Here is a 19,956-nt window from a genome sequence, read left to right as displayed (position 1 = left end):
ATTAGTGATGTTGGGCATCTTTTCACATACCTGTTGACCATCTATATGTCTTTTTTGGAAAAATATCTATTTAGGCCTTCTGCCCATTTTTAGATATTGGGTTGTATGAGTTCTTCATATACTCTTGATTTTAACTCCTCATTGGACATGTCATTTGCAATATATTCTCCCATTCTGTAGGTTGCATTTTCATTTAATTGATAGTTTCTTCAGCTGTGCAAAAATTTTCACTATGTGCAGATGATATGCTACTATGTATATAAAACCTTAAAGACACTACAAAAAACTATTAGAACTAATAAATGAATCTAGTAAAATTGCAGGATTCAGCATTAAGATACAGAAATCAATTGTATTTCTATCCATTAATAATGAACTATAAGAAAGAGAAATTAAGAAAAAAGATCCAATCTGTAATTGCATCAAAAAGAATAAAATAGAAATATTTTTAGAAATAAACTTAACCAAGGAGGTGAAAGATCTATACCCTGAAAGTTATTAGACATCGATAAAAGAAATCAAGGATTACACATATAAATGGAAAGATATACCATGCTCATGGACTGGAAAAATTAACATTATTCAAATGTCCACATTGCCCAAAGCAAACTACATATTCAATGCAATGCCTGTACAAAAAAAAAAAAAAACACACGGAATTTTTCACAAAACTAGAACAAATAATCCTAAAATTTGTATGGAACCACAAAGATCCAGAATAGCCAAAACAGTCTTCACAAAAAGGAACAAAGCTGGAGGTATCATGCTCCCTAATTTCAAACTATACTACAAAGCATTAAGTGTCTAACTTTTATGGTACTGGCACAAAAACAGCCACATAGATTAAGGGAATAGAATAGAGAGCCCAGAAATAAACCCATGCTTATATGGTCACTAAATCTACAACAAAGGAGGTAAGAATATACAATGGGGCAAAGCCTGTCAATTCAATAAATGGTGTTCGAAAAACTTCACAGCTTCATGCAAAAGAATAAAACTAGACCTCTTTCTTACACCATGTACAAAAATAAACTCAAAATGGATTAAAGACTTAAATGTAAGACCTGAAACCATAAAACTAGCAGAAAATAAAGGCAGTAAGCTTTTTGGCTTCAGTCATAGCAATATTTTTTTAAATCTGCCTCCTCAAGCAAGGGCAACAAAAGCTAAATGTTCTTCCAAATTATTACCAAAGACTCTTACCTCACAACTATAATTTTATATTTATTTCTCTTTTCTTTTAAGCCATTTTCTCTTATGTGTTTCTTATACATGTGTTTGTGTTGTGATCTGCAAGGCCAGAAAGTCATTACATTTCATGTCATGTGATCTTGTGGAAAAGGAATACCCTTCCCTTATAGGATGAGAGTGGTATAGATTATAATTTATTGAAATATGACTAGATGGCTCGGACTGGGAAGATAAATTCCCAAGGTGTAGGGGTAACATTTAAAGATGACTGTACTCATGGTTCAAAGTATTATTTTCCTTCTCTTAAATAACTAAAACTATTTTTAGTGCTTTAAGAATGCAAGTAACAAAGTGCACATAATTTTTTCCTAAGTTTCTATTTCATTAGAACAGAGTTGTGGAAGATCAAGAATGTTGCTTGCCGTATCAGTAAACAAAGGATGTTGTGGCCATCAAACGTTAGCCACTGCAGCCACCCCGACCTGTGTACCCTGAGGGAGTTCAGGATGGAAAAACCATCTGGGATCCTAGATAAAGAGAATATCAAAGGAATGATTACAGTAAGCCCAGACCCTTGCATCTTCCCATAGATAAAAAAGCACTAAATTCATTCACTTGAGATGTCTGGTTTTCTTTAATTAACAGTAATCTTTTGATGTTCCAACTACCTGGTTTGTTTTTTGGGTTTTGTTTTTTGCAAAAACTCCTATATATCCTGGCTCCTATCTTACCATTCTGCACAAAGGCATCCTTAAAATTTTTGGTTGTCATTTTTTGACATTTGATAATTTTAAAAGTGAAAATGGCATTTATGATTCAATTTGTTTCTGAAACAGCATTTTTTAAGTTTGTTAGACATTTTTTTTTCAAAAATTCTTCTATACTTTTCATAACTAGGAGCATTTTTATAGACCAGCTTCCACTTTGACTCTTCCTTCTTATCTCCTTCCTGGGATGACATTGTTTCTTCTATCTTAGAATTTTATCTACTTTTTAAAAGCAGCATGTTATATAAAATATTTGTAAAACATTTCTGCTTTGTCCTAATTTTTCTGTTTTCTGATGTCTCATATATCTTTTCAAGAGACAATTCCCTAATTCATTATCTTATGCTCACTATCATGTATTATTTATTTTGCTGACAAAATTATCCTCAAGTTCAAAAAATTTTAGAAGCTTTTTCTTGTCATTAGGTAGAAAACTCTCTGCTTGGAAACAAAGGCCTTCAACAAAGAAAATCCAGACCCTATTTTCCCAGTTTATTCTCATGCATGTAAGCTACACTCTTGCCAGTCTGAATTAACAGCATCCATTTGCCTCTGAATTCATCCAATATGTTCTTGCATTTGTGTCTTTGTTAATTTCAGTCCCAGTCTCTTGACAGCTCTGTCCTGTTATTTCTAGTTGAAACTTTGCAAGACATATTTCAAATTTTACATTTCTTCATGAGAGCTAATTTGATCTTCAATTAGAATTTACTGAAAACACCATTTATGGTTTTTATGGTTTACCATGTTAATTTGTATAGAAGTTCTTCTAAATTACCTTACTGTATTAAACTTAGCGCTTTAAGGAGAGGCTCTGCCCACTTCCCCACCTGGGACTTTGCACATAATGGAGCCTCAATATATACATGTATAATTGAATTAAATCTAAATGGTAGTTGGTTAAATCCTGCTTTATTGAAAAGACTGAATTAAAGCCTACAGCAAAAGGTCTCACAAGTTCTCATGGATTTTCATATTTGATTTAGACACTGAGCCAGAAGCTTTGGAATTATTACTGCCCTGGCTTAGAGAACATATTTATAAACATTCCTTTGGGGAAATGCATTTCCTCTCTTCTGAATATGATAGACCCACTGAAAATAACTCCGTAAGTAACCTGTCCTAAGGCACCATGTGCTTTGGGCAGTAAAACCCCAAAATATAGATAATATTTAAAGAGGACAGTCTGAATATGAGGAGTAGTGAAAAATGTCTCTTTATGCTTAGAGAGATTTAATTTTTTCACTTTCCACTTTAAAGAAAAAGGTAAAACAGAGTTGGCAATGTTAATAAGAAGTGATCTTTAACAAAGAGAATATGGAAAATCTACAACTACCATTTAATTAGAAATTGGTACTTATAAAATAGTTAAGTGTGAGAAGACATCTACTTCTGACCAAGATGGAGTAACAAGGGACTGGATTTGCTCTACTACCTGAAATAACAAAATATAAAATCGGCCTGATAGATGTAAATGTGTATATGTGTACACATACACACACACACACACAATACAATAGTTCACAACAAAGGACAGTGATCCTTGAAAACAAGCAACAAACAAAGTGAGTTATACAATTACCCCAGCTTGCTGTCTTGAAAGAGTTTTCAAGCTGAAGAACTCAGGCAAAAGTTGGCAGACTCCAGTTAAGAAGATGAAGCAGGCAGTCTGGGAAGACCAAAGGGTCTACAGTTTGCAGGACAGAGTATCAGAGAGAAGAAAGCTGAGCAGAGAATTCCAGAGATCTCCAGGAGGCCCCCACCAACAGTCATTCAGCTGAGTACAGATCAGCACACGAATGTGAAGGAATTACCTAAGGCTAGGGAAAGAGCCACTCTGAAAGAATAGGAGTAACATTGCTTGTGCTCATATGAGTTTGGGAAGAGTACCTATTTCCACCAGCCCCAATAGAAAACCTCATGATTCATAGGGAACTGAGTATAGACACAGAAGGGTTTTGCCTCAGTGGTGGGGAACAATTAGCTTAGACTGACCACAGCTTGGTCCTACCTAACAAATCTTAAAAGCAAAGACTGAAAAGATCAAATTTGCCCCCAGCTGTAAAAATAACTCTACCTCCTCTGCTGTCAGGCTTGATTATACTTGGCAAGTTTGTCTACTCTTCTTACTGACTGATCCCTGGATACATGGAGCCAAAGTGGACCATCACTTACAGTTCAGTGGGAATTTGCTGTATCCTCTGGTGACAGTGAGCCCCCTTTGGGGACTAGAACTCTAAACCCGTAGAGTTAAAAATTGTTGGGATAGGAAACACAAAGTCTCCACGTGGGTCATTGGAAGTAGCGGTAAGTTCCACCCAAAGTTTCCCAGATCCATGTTTCTGTCGTTTGGGACACAGCACATTACAAAATCTCCAATTCAATGTGTGTTGTTGACACTTTATCCTCACAGGAGATTGCCTCAGAGCCAGTGCTTCTGCTGCACATTCAGCAGGCTGTTTCACTATTTGTTTAGGCTGGCAGCTTCTGGGTGGTATAAGACTAGTGGACAATATGGTCATAGGTCCACCATCACACCCCATTTATTATAAAGTGGGCCTCCTGGTTGGATGCCCATCTTATGTGAGATCAGACATTCTCTAAACTCCCAAGCAGTGGTGCTGGCTGATGCCCTGCAGGCAGAGAATGCCAACCCATAACCAGAATAAGTGTCTATGCCTGTGACAACAAACTGCTGGCCTTTCCAAGGTGGAAGGGACCCAATGTAGCCAACTTGCCACGGAGGGTTTGGTTGGTCCCTCTGGGGCTCAGCATTGGTCTCACTGGTAGGCACGCTGAGTGTTCAGAGGTAGCAGTTGCTAAATCTTCCTATAATGCTGGGCTCATGTATAGCCTTCACGGCCATTTTTATTCGTGTGTAAGTCATGCCAACAATAGGAAGGAGGGGTCATTGAAAAAGGTGGATAACAGCAACTGGCCTCTGTTTACCTGGTTGTTTAGTGACTCTTCTATCATAGATGTTTTCTGATGGGCTTTAATACATGACACAATGTTCTTCACACTGCTTGTTCTCCTTTGTCCATCCATGTACATTTACCCAAGACATCCTTGTCTCTGATGTTCCAACCATTTCTCTTCCAGGCTTCAGACTAGCTGCCAGGACATTCACAAATAAAATACCAAATAATTACAAAGATAAATATCACAGTTCATATAGTTCTAAGGCCATTTCTTCTTCTACTCAAATGAAGGACCAGGTGTACCTGCCAAGGCTTCACCTATTGGAGGGATTTTACCCTGCCACTGTGTTTCAAGGCCTTCCCTAAGTATAGCTTTAATGCAACCACTGTCTGCTTTTGGCTTAAATATGTAAAATGAACCAATTCATTTTTAAACCAACCTTTACATTTTCTTCTCCTTCAGCTGGTAATATTGGGAGACCTACATGGCCACACACAGGAGCTGACAGAACAGAGCTAGAGTAACTGTGTTTAACGACAAGAGGAGTCTCAGATACCTGTTCATAGAGCTTGCATATGCCTTCTGGTCCTGTCTATACTTGGTCCCAGATGTACCATTTCCACCTGACAATGGATTTCTGCTGGGCCCACTTGACTTTATAACTTGGTATGTCTTACAGGGTCCAGATAATGCTAAATGATTCTGTCATGCATGTCACCTGGTTAGGTATACCATGGCCAAAAAAGTATGCCAGGAGCTGTTTTTTAAAAAGTATATAATTCTCAGGGACCTACATTTTAATTTTCCTACTGGGGCTGCCTATAAACTCCATACTGCATTTTTTTTCTGCAACTGACTCTTCCAAACTTACTTCATCTATGGAATTGTATTGCCTAAGCAGAAAGTCTCTTTGACCCTCCTATAGAGCCCTTTCCATTTCTAGGCCCCACACAAAACTGACATCCTTTTCTGTCAATTTTGGTATATGGTATACGGGTCAGAAACTATCCTTAAGTGTGGGATGAACGTGTTCCTTCCAGACCCAAAGATGCCTACCAGGCACTGTGCTTCCTTTGCTTCTTTTATAGTAAGACATGAAAAATGCAACAATTTGACCTTTACTTTGGAGGAAATGTCTCAGGGCCCTTGACCACAGGACCCCTAAACCTTTACTGAAGAGGCAGTTCCATGAATCTTCAGAAGTTTCACTGTCTACTCTCTGTAGCATGTGTGTTTTACTAAGTCTTCCAAAGTTCTAGCCAACTGCTGCTCATCTTGCACAATCAGCTTTATGACCAAAAGATCAGTGTAATGTTTTGTGGGATGCCCAGATGGTCCAGATCTCTTGCAGTTATAGCAAAAAGTCTTGAAGCAAAACTCTAAATGTATATTGTTGTCTGTTGCATGTGAATTCTGTTTCTGATCTTCTTTTCTGGCTGGCATAGAAAAGAATCCATTTTCTAAATCAATTTCTGCATACCATATATCTGAATCCACATTAATTTATTCTAGTAAAACTGCACATCTAACACAACACCTATGATTGGGATACTATTTGGTTGACCTAGAGACACTCTAGAGTCACCCTCTAAGATCAATCTAGCTATTGTGGGAGCCATATTGACAAATTAAATGATATGTGATAGAATCACCACTCCTGCATCATTAATGCTTTTAAAAGTGGCACTAATCTCCATAATCTACCCAAGAATATGAAACCATTTTTGATTTATTATCTTGCCCAGAGGTTTGGAGGTCATGTCAGGGGCTTTCATTTGGATGTCCCCACTGTGATGGCTCCACAGACCAAGTAACCAATGCTGGGGTTTCTTTAACTCCCAGGTATGTTAATCCACTTGGGGATTAGGGAGAATTACCACTGGTTGAGTGTGTGGATTTTGTTAATACAATGTAAGCCAGACTTGGGTCAGGACTCCATTTATCACTTTTCTCTCATACACTCCCACTCTAACATGGAGGTCAGAACGATACTTTATGTCTTCTGGTATTGATGATATCTTGAATCCCATGTGCTCAAATATCTGGGTATTCCTCTTTCCCTGGCATATAACTGCTTTAGTAAATGGCCACAAGTCTGTGGGCAAGTGGTCATGACATTTTATCAGGGCACTACTCAGCCTTTTGCTCATCCATTCTTGCACATCTTTTTGCCCCTCACATTTTTTATTGTGGTAAAATTTACTAGTTTAAACATTTGAAGTGTATAATTTATTGGCATTAAGTAAAATCACATTTCTGTGCATCAAACACCATACCCATTTCCCAAACTTTTTTATCGTCCCAAACAGGAACTCTGTATCCATTAAAGAATACCTCCCCGTTCCTCTCTCCCTGCTCCCCAGTCTCTGGTAACCACTATTCTATGTTCTGTCTCTTTCTTATTTTTAATTATATGCATTAAGCATTACCCTGATGACCGTCATCCTGTTTTGTCCCTGGGGATGCCATGTTTTATTAACCATCTCCATAATTCTCTACTGGCCAGGCATTCCTGGCTGCCACTCTGATTTTGCTGCTCATTAAAATAATTATAATCCCCTGGCTTCTGGCAGTTAAGTCACACCACCTGGCTTTTATTGCATCAGGGCCTTACCATCCCTTTTGCTATTAGCAAGCTAGTTTCTGTGATAGCCTCTACCATCAGCTCTAGCCTACAGAGAAGAGCTATCACTGAACATTTTATGATGCTAATGATGCTCACACCAGCACATTTCTTATGGTCTTGGTAAACAGTGTGTTCTCTAGGCCTTCTCAAGGAACATAGCCCTCTTTTGACTCTTGTGGCCTCACATAACTGTTCCAGCAGACCCAAATCCCTGAGTCTTTTATTTCCTTCCTCTACCATCTGCCACAGCAATTCCAGTATTTCAATCTCACTCACCCTGGGTGACTTTTTCCTGGCTTCTGCTAGAAATCCAAGCAACAAATTTGCATCATCTCCTGGCTTTTTGAAAGAATGTTAAATCCTGTCTCCAAGTTAATAAACTCTTCCTTATCCAGTATTATGGTCCAGCCCCTTGACTGAGTCCCTGCTTCTGCTGTATCCAGGTCTCTAAGTTCTCGTTTGGCCCCTGCCTGCTCCCTATCATAGCTCTGTCAGAGTGTATTTTATTGTCTCCCTCATTAGGGCCAACACTTCCCTGACTGCATGAAGTCTTAACACTTATTTTAGATCTGATGGCCAGTGGGAGACATCCTGAGAGGGCATTTGCTGCTTCGTGTGGGAGAAACCTCTGTATTCTCTCTCCATGTGGAGTGCTAGTTCTGAATGGAGAGAAGTGGGACTATTCTATAATTCAGAAAACAGTGGGGGGGGGTCAAAATCTTCAGGGATATCCACCTAGATGTCCCTATACCATGTGGCAGAATTTGTTACCCACCTAGGACTCCGATTTCAGCGTGAGAACCATGTCTCGATGAAACATTCAACCATCTTTGAAACTTAGAAACTCTGACGGTTGAACACTGGTCTTGACTGTCATCCTTTTCTGCTTGCCCACTGCTTGAGAGGGCTGCTGCTTAGCTAAGAAGCTCTCCTGCTCTAATACTTAATTTTCACTTATTTGTTAATTTCTTTAAGCTTTTCATTATCCACCTTTAGGGCAGCAACGAACTTAGTGAAGATTCTTTCATTCCATTAATTTTATATTTATTAACCCCCTTACACTGTTCAAATGCCTGACTCCTCACACTATTCACAGTATAGCCCTCCAGCAGAAAGTCTCCCAGATGACCACAGATGTAAGTTTTAACTACTGGAATAATCCCTTGTGCCAGAGGCTGTCAGTGCTTCACCCGCCACTCAGATGTGATCTACATTGACAGCTGAGAAGTGAGTGACAGCCCCCATACCCCCACCTTACCGCGTGACTTCTCAGTCCACACCTGGTACCGGTTGTTCCCATTGAGTTATCTGGACATCAGATGCTAAGAGAAAAATTTTGCCGCAGGGTTAAACCTAGAAAAGAAAAAGAGAGTAAGAAAGAGGGAATCAGTCTACCATGTAAAATTCAGAACTTCTTTGCCAGCCTGGTAGGGAGCTCTGGAGCAAAGATTTATGTTGCAGGAAAGCTAATTGGGTGTAGCCCTTTACTTAACTTTAATCAGCCTTTGACTGGGAGCCAATGTAAAGTTTGACCTTGGACTAAAAGCTAAGGCAGACCTTGAAGGAGCTAACAGCTGGAGGTTATCAGCTAACCACGCTCCTCACAGCTGAGCAGTGAGTCTCTTCTTGAAGAGGGATCTGCAGGCCACATCGTTATGTCTGCCACAGCGCTCATAAAATACCTGCTTCTTTATTTTGATGTTTTAATCTGTTTCTGATTATAATAATAAATCCAGGAATTGGAAGCTTCAAACATTGCCCTTGCTTGAGATGTCCTTCATCTCGCTGAGGGAAAGGTAGTCACACATGGCAGGTAGCTGGCAGCGTTTCACTCCAAGAGAAAGGGCCTCAAGGGGAAATGCGCTCATTGTACTTATTAAGTCATTGTCTTATTGATATGAAGTATGTGCTCTAACCTGCTCTTTACCTTTTCATATATTTAATTCTTGATTTCAGTGCAAAGGATTGAATCCTGCTAAGACATCTTTCATGGGAGATATTAATTCAGCAATCTGAGGATTTTTTAAAAATATGAGAGATTTTGGAAATGTTCAAATTAGAAATATATTACTTGTTTGAGGAAATCCACATAGAGAAATACTGATAATTAGGCACCTAGGATATATGTTTTCCTGTCTAGGCCACTATAGTTCAGGTAATGTGATAATTTAAGGCTGTTTAAATTTTACTTTTTTATTCTCTATGAAAAATAGACTTAACCACTAAATGAGTAGTTAGTGAATAATATTATGAAAAATCTCACTCTTTTAAACGCTTCTAGAAGCATACAATTTAATTATGTCACTTATATCTACTTGAACATTTATTATACTTCAACATTTATTATACTTGTTAATTAAAGCAGGTCCCCAAAGACTCCTGGTTTCCAAGCATGTATTAACCTGGCTGGAAGTACCCTATATATTTTAAGGTAAAGATATTTAATAAAAGTACTGTATAAAAGAGTCATTTTACTAACCCAGATTGGCCTTCCCTCTCGGGAGAACAAAAGTACATGAAAGTAAAGAGTTTCACTTGAATGTTGTATGGATAAGGTTTTTTTTTTTTTTTTAACTAATCTACATTGGTCTTTGCAGTGCATTATGCACTCTGGATACTTAAGGTTGACCTACTACAAACAAAATGACTAATTTTTTATAGGCATGATGGGGAAAATTGCTATTTACAACAACTGCTACCTAAGGAAGGTAGATACTATTAAATAATTTTTTTTCATTGAGTCATTAAATAGATTTGACTATGCAAATCTGGACTTTGAGTTGATTTTCAAAGCAGTGCTCTGATGATAATTTGAGCTCCTCTGGAAAGTTGAGAAGGGGGAGGTGGGATAGAGGAAGAAAGGATCAGTGTGATGGGGAGAACCTGAAATTTTAAGTAGATTAACAGGGCCAGTGGTGGAGGGGAAATCCTGGAATGGGGTGTGTCAGAGGTTTAATACTAAAAACTTTTTTTTCCATTTTTAAAATTCTAAGTTCTGTTCTGGCTTCTTCAGATCTTCAGTAGAATCTGTCATGCCCACAAATTCCTTGTTTGAGAGCCAGAATATTTTCTTGTTGTTTTGAAGTTTGCTTAATTGTTTTAAAGAATTACAGAAAGGGATTGAAGCTAAATTCCCTGACTGGACTGACACAAATTAGAGAGGAACATTATCAGCAAGAAAAAATTAACAGAATTAACTCAGCAGAAGTTGAAGATGACCATGAAGATCTAAGCCACCTCTACATTCCACCCCTACTCCCCAGTCCCTGGTAATTAACAGAAATCTTGGGAAGTTTTTTGAAATGTCTACAAATAGTGCAATTAGGATTCAAGTCTATTAGCTAAGTCTTAGGGGGTAGGTGATCTGGTTAAAATAAGTTGCATAGGGATACTGGAATCCAAGAATAGAGCCTCATTAATAATGGAATGAAGAACTCAAAAAAGTTTCCGCAGTGATTCATCTCAGTTTCTTTGGCTGCATTAGCTTTTTAAATTTTTATTTTTATTGTGAGAAGAAGACTTAACATGAGATCTACTCTCTTAACAGATTTTAAATATACAAGACAGATTGTTAACCTATTTACAAAAGTCAGAACTATTTTCACAGATGAACAGCTAATGTGTTTTTTAAAGTCCTCTGTGGGGAAGCAGGTTTTCAATCTCCAACAGAGTATTGTACAGCAGATCTTTAGAATGTACTCAACTTGCACAGCTAAAAATTTATACCTGTTGCATTTGTTTTTATTCATCTTACTTGAAGACTTCTTTTCTCCACAAGGTAGAAAACTTGACTTCCAACAGCTACCTGGAAGGGATGATTAAACTTTCTGGATCCTAAATCTCTTAAATCCTGGGGAAAGGTCTGATTTTTCTTGACTCAGATCATTTTGGATGATACTCTCTGCACCAGCCAACTGTGGTATTATATCTTTTACATTGTATACCAGTACAAAGATTTTGTTTTAGAGCACTAGTATTCTGAGATATATTATTTCTATGTTCCCATCATCATCCATTTATTCCTCTGACATATGAATTAGGAGCTTTGCATCCCCCAAAATGTAACAGGTGTTTTAATCCACTGGTTATAGAATATTATAAATTGCCTTTTCCAATCATAAATCATGTCAATGTTGAAAAATAACATCTACCAAGAGAATTTAGGGACATGGCAGCAAACTATTAATAGAACAATTGAGACAAGGGGAAGTATGCACTTGTTATAGTCAGGAATAGATGACTGATGGTAGAGCAAATTTTTTTTCATGGAGAATTTATGTTACACTCCCAAAAGGCCATCTAGAAAGTTTTCTCTGATTGTTTAAGTGTGTATTTTGAATTTAATAACAGTTCTACACATCTTTTAATTAATCACATTTGTCAAATGATGTTGAAGATAGACACCTAAACATGATCTCCTCAAGAGGACAGTCTGGCTTTAGTAACTAACTAGGAACTTTATTCATTCAAAGAAAGAGGCTTGAGAATATGATATATATTGATTTTCAACTGTTATCTCTTAAATTTCACAGAATATAGAATACTTAGGGTATGTTTAAATATATGTTTACATGTGCAGGTGTGAAATTGTGTATGTATGTAAATGTCTTTAATAGGTGATATTTTTTATCTTAATCATCAACATTGTAGTTACATGTTATGCAAACATAATGCTGTCAGACTGGTTGTTCTTTCTAAACTGTTTCCATGGAGAAGGGGCAAGTAGGGAAACAACTCCCTTCTATTTGAATTGTTCTTGTAGTTCTTTCATTTCTTTCATTATTCTTGCTGTTTTGTTACAATATGCCAAAGTAGTGAATTAACCCTAAAACTCTCATTGGCTTAACCCACAATATCTTTCCTTTGCTCATGAAACATATCTAGTGCAAATTAGTGACTGAGGTTAGGTAGGGCTTTGGATTCACAGTCACTCAGGAACTCCAGCTGGCAGAGACCCCACTACATTATATCTGAATCCATCCAATAGGCAAAGCAGGCTTTAGAGGGCCTTTCACTGGTAATTAAGTGCTTTGCTCTGGAAAAGACCCGTGTAACTCCACAGGCCAAAACCAGTCACGGGGCTCTACCTAACTGCAAAAAGACTGGGAAGTATAAGAGGGTATATGACATAATTGGTGAGCTGACACGCTTTGCTATATGATATTCCAAGCCTATATCTGTTAAGCCAAACAAAAAAAATTTAGTGAAACTAAGTAAAAAATGTTAGATACCAAAGTCCTGGTTCCTTTATCTTTATTCTAAGGGCACAGCACATGTAAAAGATGATGACGGAGTCAGACTTGATGCTGAGGACTGCACTCTGCCTGCCTCTAACACTGAGCTAGCTCATGAGCTGGATGTGGACTCCTCAGCGTACCACTGTGCTGAGAGTTCTGCCCGGAGAAAATAAGCATATAAAATCCCACACAAAACAAAACAGAATCATAGTTTATACAACATAAAGTTAATTTCTGGTTAAGGACTTGATGTTATAGGGTTAAAAAATTAGTTTTTTCACTTCCTTGACCAATACTTCACCTTCTTTTTCACCCTCTGTCCCTAATTTCCTTCTAGCAAGGTACAGGCTGAGTGAACAGAACCAATCCATCTCTAGCTATTTGTAAAATACTGCCCCTTTATTCAACATTTCCTCGTATGACCCATATAAGAGTTGCAGCTGATGAAAACCAAATGAGATATTGGTGAGCTGCAACAGTAATCAGAGGTAACCAGTGATATTCACACTGTAGAAAACATTAGGCCTTCTTTTAAAAGATAATTAAATAATACCTTAAAGATTATTCTTTTCATTTAATAGCAACTTAAAGAGTTGAAAGGAATGTGCTGATTTTAGTGAGTACAACGTGTGTAGCTATTTAATAAAATATCACAAACTGGTCCTGAATTAGACTCAGCAATTCCAGTTGCATGCAGAGAGAATCTTCTCTGGTGGAGAAGCCTGTAGTGAGTCTTATTTATAAGAGCAAAGTTATTTTTGCTTCACACAAATAGGAAAACATACTTATAAAACAGTTTGGAAAAGACTTTGTGGAACATAGGTCTGGATGAATTTCTTGTGGTACCTATTTTTGCACTTTTTAAAACAACATTGGAATCATTATTGTGGGTTCGTAGAGATGAACCATCTGTCACAAACCAGAATTAACATTTATTGTAACTTATTAAGAGAGGAAAGTTGATAGCAAAAACCATTTAAAGTGTATAGCTGGCTATCAAAAATTCTCCCCCAGAGGTCTTTAATAATAGATTAGATGTTCATCTGTGAATATAGTTCTGACTTTAGCAAATGGGTACTTATCTCATATGATGGAATCACTGAAAAGCTGAGGAATGCATGGAGAAGGAAGGAAGGCAGAGGAGGGTGAGCACTTTGTGTGTGTGTGTGTGTGTGTGTGTGTGCGCGCGCGCGCGCGCGCACACGTGTGTTGGGTGGTGGGGAGGGAGAAGGGGAAGAGAGTGGAGAAGAGAGGAGAGGTGTGTTTCCCAGGAGAGCGTACACATAACAGGGAGGACACAGGCTCTTTGGACGGAAGCAGAGTGGGGGACTGAAAACTGTGAGTTGGCTGAGGGCTTTATAGTAAGTGACCTGATTTCCAATCTTCAGCAAAACTACCAAATGGATTATTATGACCAGCTTTTTTATGGAAACCAGTGAATAGGCTAACATCTGCCTTGCTAGGAACTGAACGAAAATCTTACTCTAGAGCAAGACAGACGTAAGAGCAAAGACAGATACAACCTAGAACTAAGTTTGGAGATTTGTAGGGAGACTACTAGATTCAATCAAGTAGTAAAGATACAGTCCAAATAGTACCTATGCCTCAGTGCACATCTGACTTACAGAGGCAAGTACGAAATATTATAGTGCTTTATGGCTTGAGGTAAACCCAGGGTAAAGCAAATAATTATGTGACATATCCTTAGGAATTAGGGAATGCCTACAGCTTTGAAAATTAGACAAGAGCCTCTGAGTGGTAGTGGTCAAAACAGTATAACTTTGAATCTGCTACTGAGATGTTAAAAAATACAAATTAATAAGATGTGCCCCATCTTTTCCACAAATTCCTTCACTTCCACAATTCTAAAGTTATGAATTTTCCTTGTTAAATATGTCCCACTTTTTTTCTTTCTTTTTTTTTCTGATTCACTTAGATCACACGCTAACAATATTGAATTAACCTCCCCAAGTGCCACATCTACAGGGAATATATCCTGATTTCTTTTTTTTTTTTAGAAAAATACAAATAACTAAAGTTTTAAAAAATTTATATGTGCCACAAATACATCACTTAAAAATTAATGCCAATTTACGAAAAATCCAGTCTCATTTTAGTTTTGTTTTGTTTTTGTTGTTTAATCCAGGGAAACTCCTGAATCCTTGGGAACCGAAAAAGAATTGTAGGGATTGAATGTATGGTAGACTACAATAGCTTCTCTCTCCAAAAAGAACTGCAGTCATTCCTAGTAAGTGTTATCTTAAATGTTACTTTGTTCTGTTTGTTACTTGCAGCATGAGGCCTACTTAGAACATCACAAAGTTTACCTGTTGACTCTAGGTTAGTGATAATCAACCATTTTATTTTTAAACTATGTCTGTTTTTGATGAACAAAGCTTATTTCTCTCTAAGCCCATTTTGAATATATTTCTCTCAATGATATCCCCAAGATTTCCCCACCCCAAGAATCTCCCAAGTAAAAGGTAGTCTACCTTTGTTATTTTCTACCAGTAATAAAATGCTTTTAAACTTTATTTCTTGTAATTTGCATTATATGTCCAAAAAATTGTTTCATTTTCTACGTATATACCTAAATGCTGTTGAGGAAGAATTGGGGAAGGATGACTTGCTGAGTCTCTGATCCTTTTTATTATGAAACTGTAATGCCAATGGATATCTGTTGTTTTTGGAGAAAAATGCATGTAAGAGTTTTGTTTTAGTTAAAATGCTGCATCTTGACTTGGGCAGTACCTATGAATATAATGGGATATTCACTCCTCTGATTAGTTTACATTATATAAAAAAGGTGATAGGATAGTCACTCCCATGATTAAGTTATATAAGACTTGAAGACAGATAAATTCTACATGAGAGGAAATACTTTTTTGCTGCCTTGAAAAAGCAAATTGCCATATTGTAGAGGGGACCACATGGCAGGGAGATGTGGTTGACTTTTAGGAGCTAAGGTAGATCCCTTACTGACAGTCAACAAGTAAGCAGAGTCTTCAGTCCTACAATCGCAAGGTACTGGATTCTGCCAACAGCCAACAAACTTGGAAGAAAACACCTGACCTCAGATGAGATTACAGCCACAGCAAGCCCATATCTTCATTGTAGCCTGGTGAAATTCTGGACAGAAAATCCCATTGTGCCAGACTGTTGACATGCAGAAACATCGAAATAACAAATCTGTGTTCTGTTAGGGAACTGAGTTTATGGTAATTTGTTAAACAGCAATAGGTAAGTAAGAGCAATGAAAACACATGTCCATACAAAATCTACATGCAAATATTTATATTGTCTTTAATCAAAATAGCCCAGAAACTGGAAACAACCTAAATATCCATCAACTGGTGAATAGACAAACAATATATGATAAATCCATAAAATGAAATACTACTAAGGAACTATACTATAAACACTATAAAGGAACACCCTCCCCATATATTCAACACCATAAATAAGTCTCAAAGCCTTAATAGAAATGAAATAAGACAACCATAAAAGGCTCCATACTGTATGAACGTATTTTTATGAAGTTCCTGTAAAGAAAATGTTACGGAAAAGAGATCAATGTTTGGCAGAGGATAAGGATAACACTGAAGTGTTTTTATTTTATAGCAGAGTGATGGGTGTCCCTACTCCCTGAAAACCATGTTTATGATCAATTCTCTATACTAACATTGCACTTTTCCTGGGTACTAAAGTCATACTGGGCATAATCTTCCATACCCTGATTTAAATCTCTTTTTGCTACTTACATAAATTTGTAGAAAAACATTTATTTATTTATTTATTTATTTATTTATTTATTTATTTATTTATTTATTTATTTATTTCATTGTTCTTTCCAACTGTATGATTTTTTTAAAAAAATTTCAAGTTAATGTGAACAACCTCTTTCTCCTGAATTCAACAACACTAACAGGAAGGTAAGCTCATCTTATTTTTTAAACTTTTCCCATAACTGTAGTTGGAATGGCAGCAACATAATAAAATGTTCCTTAAAATTTTTTTCAGTTTCCTTGTAATCTACATATATAAATCACAGTTGATATGCATTGCAGAAAGAACAGATAGCTAATTCATTAATTTTGTTTTCTTGACCTCTTGCTTATTTATATTTCAGAGAGATTCTATCTTGAATACTGGCTAAGAGTCAATGGACATTTTTTGGGTAATTGCTGTGTATATTTAATTCACCAAATATTTTACTTCATGCATGAATTTTTGGTTAATCACATATATTCATTTAGTAAACTTTATGTGTCTTAAGTAAATTTTGTTTATGAAATATACACAGAAACAATTTCAATAAATTTTAAAATAGCTATAAATAGCCACAATTTGTCCAATTAAATTATCATGGATATTTAACACAAATTTTAAACAATTTCTCTATATCAAGTTTCTGACATACCAATAAACATTTTAGAGAGTAAAAAATTTAGAGTATCCTGTTGCAAATAACATTGCAAAGTTTTGCTGACTGAAGGTCTGGTTAATAGCTTTAGTAGTAAATAATACAGTTGCTTTCTTCTTACTTATCTCATATTTGACAGTTAATATCTTAGAGGAATAAAATTAATTTATAATTTAAAAAAAACATTAGACCTTCTTGGGAAATTTTAAAAAACCTTCTATTTCTTAATCAGGATTTATTTGTTTGAATTAAGTGATATTTGTGTGTTGAAAACAAAGCTCAAATCTATATAGTTCTTTTCTTTTAAATTTGTGTTAATATGAATGACTAGTATTAATGATGTTTTGTTATTGTTGCAATTAGATTTTAATCATATGGGTTCATTTTATTTGCTTCCAAAATAAATCATCTAGTTCTAGTGTTTTCTCCTTAGGGTGTAATCTTTATATTAAATTTCTTTCTAGATGAATAAATCTCATAATTAACTGTACTTAATAACCAACTCCGATTGAATCTATTAAAATGCAATCTATTTTTAAATATTTTGATAATTAAGATGAGAATATGCACATTTTAGTGGTTAGTACTAAACACAGATTTACATTTGTAATTATAAAACAAACAGCCTAATGGCACATTTATTTTTGGTACCCAAGATGGGAGAGGAAATTTCACTTCTTCACTTTTAAAACATCCTCTGCAGGCTTGCCCATAAATACGCACCTCTTGTCATTCTGGGTTGCTGATAAAAAGGCTGTTTCAGTCCACAAAAGCCAATAATGGAAACTTCTCCCCTAATTAGTAGAAAGAAATGACTTGGCCATTTTCAGGATTTGCTAAACCCTCTTTCAAAATCTGCTAATTGAACTTTCTCTATATCTAATTTGTAGAGCTGAATTTTACTAATTATTTGTATAGCTGTTCATGAATGTATGTAGCAAATATTTGGATGTATTTTATTCACTTTGCAGGTGAATATTATATTTACTTAATACAGAGTGACAACAAATATATATGTATATGTCTGTAAACATACCCATTTATCCATCCATTGAGTCATTAGTCTACCAGTCCATTTATCCATCCATCTTCTATTTTGTATGAAGTCCAAAAGAGAAAAAATTCTAATGTGATTCATATAGAAAAGCAATTAGGGAATCAGAAGATACAAGAGTAAAGATGAAAAACAAAAAGGAAATTCCTTGCAGGCTATAAATTATCCTAAGTAGTGTCATTATAACACCATGGAATGCCATCTTTATTTTAAAAGTGTTTGTCCGCATTTTCTTCCCTTTGTCCTCTCACTAAACATATTGGGCACTTGATTCAAGAAGTAGATACAGTGGTACAAGTAGCTGGGGCAAAATACTTACTCCATATAATGGAAGGCTGTGGGATGTTTTTGTGGTTCAGATAAATTATGAAAGAGTTTCTGAGATCTTTTGAAAAGCAATGTTTTGAAATAGAATGTAAGCTTAAAAAAGTGAACCTATTGTCAGGCTGTATTTTTCTTTGGCTTTAAGAATTGACTTTTTTGTTTTACATTTGTGTGTAGGTATCTGAATTGAAAGTATGAAATTCCTTTTGAAGATAGCTCACAAGTAAGAATGCACATTATAAACTGGAGAGCTATTAAATATGTTGTTGTAACTTAAAGTAAATTTAAGTATTCAAACATCATTTGTTATTACAAAAATGTCTTCATAGGAGTGACATCATCAAATGGCGATATAGGTCATTCCCAACTTCAGTCTTCCTCATAAAAAACCAACTAGTAACCATCCATAGACAAGACACTACTGGGAAAATCCCAGAACCTAGGGTGAGGCTGAAGCACTCACCCTGGACCACAGAGGCCAAAAAGGGCTGCATTAGAACAGTAAGAGGAGTGGCTCTGACTGCATCATCTCTCCCCCAGACCACACAGTGTTGCACCAAGAAGGACCCCTGGGACTTTGGTTTCTCCAGTGAGGGAAAAAAAAAGAGCCCAAGATAGACATCCAGCTCCCCCAACATTGTGAGACACTTCCCAGGAGGCCCAATCAGATCTCACCTCACAGGGATCACTGGGGAAATTCGCAGGACTTGACCACCGGAGATCAGACAGAAACAGAGATTGAGTGGGGTTTACAGCAACTGGTGCTCAGATCTTGGCAGGATGCATTCCTCCTTTCAGAGGCACTGGAGCTTAGATCCCAGCCAGTGGCTCTGTCATCTACAGAGCCCAGATGGTGACCCTGTCTGGCCAAGAAATAAGCCCAAGTATATATAGTCAACTTAATATTTGACAAGGGAGTCAAGAAAACTCAATGGAGAAAAAGATGGTCTCTTCAATAAATGGTGCTGGGAAAATCAGATGCAAAAGAATGAAACTAGAGCCCTACCTAACATCATTCACAAAAAATAACTCAGAATCAATTAAAGATTAAACATAAGATCTCAAACCATGAAACTCCTAGAAAAAAAATATGGAAAAACTTCCTTGACATTAATCTTGGAAATGATTTTATGGATATGACCACCAAAGCACAAGAAACAAAAGCAAAAATAAAACAGTAGAACTAACTATATCAATCTAACATGCTTCTGTACAGCAAAAGAAATTATAAATAAAATGAAAAGCCAATGTACAGAATGGGAGAAAATATTTGTAAACCATATATCTGATAAGGGATTAATATCCAAAATTTATAAGGAACTCATACAAATCAATAGCAAAAAGGCAAGTAGTCCACTTTTTTTTAAAAAAATGGGCAAAGGATATGAATACGTATTCGTCCAAAGAAGATA

The 19,956-nt window shown here is 36.5% G+C and overlaps 1 long non-coding RNA gene across 1 annotated transcript in view; it reads right to left on the bottom strand.

The window, feature by feature from the left end:
- Positions 1–19,956, bottom strand: part of LOC116278764 (uncharacterized) — a 136,011-nt gene that overhangs the window by 7,124 nt on the left and 108,931 nt on the right. Inside the window, exons 5-6 of the long non-coding RNA XR_012074318.1 lie at positions 8,765–8,859; positions 4,908–5,072 (exon numbers count right to left, since the gene is read on the bottom strand). This is a non-coding gene — a long non-coding RNA (uncharacterized lncRNA). The remainder of the gene's footprint in view (positions 1–4,907; positions 5,073–8,764; positions 8,860–19,956) is intronic.

This window comes from Vicugna pacos, chromosome 7 (assembly GCF_048564905.1).
Source record: "Vicugna pacos chromosome 7, VicPac4, whole genome shotgun sequence".
NCBI lineage: Eukaryota > Metazoa > Chordata > Mammalia > Artiodactyla > Camelidae > Vicugna > Vicugna pacos.
Note: the sequence above shows the minus strand (reverse complement) of the source record. Positions and strands in the feature narration are given on the sequence as shown.